This window comes from Carassius carassius, chromosome 33 (assembly GCF_963082965.1).
Source record: "Carassius carassius chromosome 33, fCarCar2.1, whole genome shotgun sequence".
Taxonomy (NCBI): Eukaryota; Metazoa; Chordata; class Actinopteri; order Cypriniformes; family Cyprinidae; genus Carassius; species Carassius carassius.
The window spans coordinates 26,461,317-26,465,408 of NC_081787.1; the positions used below are offsets into that span (position 1 = coordinate 26,461,317).

A 4,092-nucleotide genomic window follows, 5' to 3' on the forward strand; every position below is an offset into this window, starting at 1 on the left:
GAAAATATATTTTAAATATATTTCTTTTGTGTATGAGACTGGCCCTTACACATTTCTTTTGTAGGATTTTTCACAACCTGCCTCAGAAACTGAAGCCTCTACCTCAATGGGCTATAGAAGGAATGTGAACAAGGTAATGCTTTAAACCCTTGACATAAATTACAGTCAGTCCTGTGTTTGTAGAAAGTCATGCCACTTTTTGTGATTTGATCAACCTCCAGAAAACGTGTAATGATTGTTTGTGGTGGAATTGTTTCAGGTGGAAACAGACTCAGTCAGGGCCCTTTACAAAAGGAGTCTAGAACTAGACTGCACACTGAAGGAGCTGGACTGTGAGCTGAGGAGGCTTCAAATTAAAAAAAATAAATTGGAGATCAAACAGCTGGAAAAAAACAGATCTCAGTATGTCAACTTTTTGTAACCAAGTAACCCTTTAGTATGAACACTATGAATGTTTATTAATAATAATAATGAATTAATGAATTATTATTATTAATGTAATTTTTCTTGCTCTCTTTCTTCCCCCCTAGCCACATGATGACCAATAAAACAGTTTGAGACATATCTGCAGTGTCAGTGTGCTTTTATTAAGTAAAATATTGTGTTGTGATTGCATCTCTGACAGCTGCGCCAGCTGGGTGGTCAAGTGTGATGGGGTCAATTTCATCAGGGAGAAGCTGGTTTTGTGGTGGTACTCGCTCCTTTCTGATAGTGGCTACATTATGCAGAATGGCACATGCAGCCACTATCTGTGATGCCCGCTCTGGTGACACTCTTAAACGCCTAAGGCAGTTGAAACGTGCCTTTAGGATGCCAAAGGTCATCTCGATCTTGACCCTGGTTTTACTGAGGGCCACATCGAAGCGGTTTTGTGGCCCTGTCTGAGGGTCAGGATAGGGGGTTAGCAACAACCTCTGGCATGCATAACCTCAATCTCCAACCAACAGGCCATCAAAAAGCCCTGTCATAGAACAGAAAAGGGGAAAATTGTGTAAGTTTTGCTATTAAAATTAAAACTTTAAAGTGTACTGTACCAAATTTAACTTGCCTTCCTCAAAGCGCTGACACAAAATAGACTCACGGAAAATTCTTGAGTCATGCACAGAGCCAGGCCATTTGGCATCCAAACTTGTGATCATGCATTCATGATCACAAGTCATCTGCAGATGAAATGTACAGTAAATAATTGTCCTATCTGTTAGTTACTCTTTATTTAAAGATTGATCTCAATGCAAAAAAAAATATAATTTCACATAGGCTATATAGTAGCCCTACCTGAACATTAGGGCTGTGAAAGGACTTTCTGTTCACATAATCTGCCTCATGTTCTCCGAGAGCTATGGAGATTGCAACGTGTGCAGTCTATTGCTCCTATGACTCTAGGGAATCCTATCATAGGAATTAAAAATATATATTTAAAATCATTCTTAACACGTAGTTACTGCAGACTACTGTATAATAGATTTCTAAGTGTGAAATATGCTTTTTTGAAGAAGAAAAAAAATGAGTGTGAAATGTAAAATTTGTTCATGTGATGTCACCCTATCAAGATATTTTACCGGCAATTTTATAAAATCCCTCTTTTATGGACATGGTCGATAATTGGCCAGGGAACACAATGAAGCTGTTTATGTACCCCTGCAGAGCGAGGACCACCTTTCGAATGGTTCGACAGACCGTGTTTTTCCCTAGATTCTCTGCATCCCCGACCGCATACAAGTATGTACCACTTGCAAAAAAAAACGCAACGCAATACATACCATTTGCGGTACAGTAAGGACATGGCTTCGACGAGTCACATTTGTTATGTGCGGCTCAAGAAGTTCACAAAGATAAGACATTCCTTCCGCGGAAAATCTGTATCTTTCATACAAGTAAGTATCAGGAAAGTCTAATGGATTTTGTCTGTCCCTAAAAACTCTTTCTCTACGAAGTGCTCATCTAACAATTTGCGCGGAGATGTCCACAGGATTTGGGAGAAAAGGTGAAGCCATTGCAACAGTGAACAGATGCTGGGAATTAGTTACGTCACCTATATGTTTCTTTGCTCACAGCTGATTGGTCAAACTTCAGTCTGAGATCTTGAATCCAGAACATAACCTGCCCCGGAGCAGGTTAGCCGTGCAGCGCAAGATACCATGGCAACGAACACCGATTAAAGCCGAGCTACTTTCATAGTACCTAAAACCCAGGGTTGGCGGAAACTAAGCTGAAACATAGCTGGCCAGCCATCTAATCCGGCTTCATGGTACAGGCCCCAGATCCCTTTGTACGAAAACACTTTTTGTAAATAATATGATCACTGATCATAATATAGATGTGCTCTGTTTGACAGAGACCTGGCTAAAACCTGATGATTACATTATTTTAAATGAGTCCACCCCCCAAGATTACTGTTATAAACATAAGCCGCGTCTAAACGGCAAAGGTTTTCTTTGATAAAGAAAAAGATGCATTGGGATCAGCATTTATAGACATTCTGAACTCTATTGGGGTTAGACAACACGTTTCAGGACCTACTCATTGTCGAAATCATACTCTAGATTTAATGCTGTCACATGGAATTGATGTTGATAGTGTTGAAGTTATGCAGCCAAGTGATGATATCTCAGATCATTATTTAGTTTTGTGCAAACTTCTTATAGCCAAAATTGTAAATTCTACTTCTTGTTACAAGTATGGAAGAACCATCACTTCTACCACAAAAGACTGCTTTTTAAGTTATCTTCCTGATGTATCCAAATTCCTTAACATATCCAAAACCTCAGAACAACTTGATGATGTAACAGAAACTATGGACTCTCTCTTTTCTAGCACTTTAAATACAGTTGCTCCTTTACGCTTAAGGAAGGTTAAGGAAAACAGTTTGACACCATGGTATAATGAGCATACTCGCACCCTAAAGAGAGCAGCCCGAAAAATGGAGCACAGCTGGAGGAAAACAAACCTAGAGGTATTTCATATTGCTTGGCGGGAAAATAACCTATCCTACAGAAAAGCATTAAAAACTGCTAGATCCGATTACTTTTCTTCTCTTTTAGAAGAAAACAAACATAATCCCAGGTATTTATTCAATACAGTAGCTAAATTAACAAAAAATAAAGCCTCAACAAGTGTTGACATTTCCCAACACCACTGCAGTAATGACTTTATGAACTAATTTACATCTAAAATCGATTCTATTAGAGATAAAATTGCAACCATTCAACCGTCAGCTACAGTATCGCATCAGACAGTGCACTATAGACCCCCTGAGGAACAGTTCCACTCATTCTCTACTATAGGAGAGGAAGAATTGTATAAACTTGAAACTTGAAGAAAACAAACATAACCCCAGGTATTTATTCAATACAGTAGCTAAATTAACGAAAGATAAAGCCTTAACAAGTGTTGACATTTCCCAACACCACAGCAGTAATGATTTTATGAACTACTTTACTTCTAAAATCGATACTATTAGAGATAAAATTGCAACCATTCAGCCGTCTGAAAAACTAATGAAATGCATAGTCGATATAAAAAACTGGATGACGAGTAATTTCTTACAGCTAAATTCATAAAAAAACAGAGGTGTTAATTATAGGACCTAAAAACTCAGCTTGTAATAACCTAGAACGCTGTCTAAGACTTGATGGTTGCTCTGTCAATTCTTCGTCATCAGTTAGGAACCTAGGTGTGCTATTTGATCGCAATCTTTCCTTAGAAAGAAAGACATACAGCCAAGTATGGTGACACATGGTGAATTCGTGCTCTGCATTTAACCCATACAAAGTGCACACACACAGCATTGAACACACACACACACCCGGGGTTCGGTGCCTTGCTCAAGGGCACCTCAGTCGGGGTATTGCCGGCCCAAGACTCGAACCCACAAACGTAGGATTAAATGTCAAACTCTCTAACCACTAAGCCAGGACTTCCCTTCTTCATCTTTGCAATGATATTCTTCATGTAGAATAATGTCAAATTGGATGTCTCTCTTAAAGCTGTGTTCCAGAGAAGCCTCAGCGCTGATCTACAGGCAGAACTGGTGTGTAAGGAGAAAGTTTATAATCTTCTGACTTCATAACTCTCACCATCAAGATCGATAAT

The 4,092-nt window shown here is 39.0% G+C and overlaps 1 pseudogene; it reads right to left on the reverse strand.

Moving 5' to 3' along the window:
* Positions 1 to 499: 499 nt before the first annotated feature.
* LOC132114343 (putative nuclease HARBI1) lies at positions 500 to 2,257 on the reverse strand (annotated as a pseudogene).
* Positions 2,258 to 4,092: the final 1,835 nt, after the last annotated feature.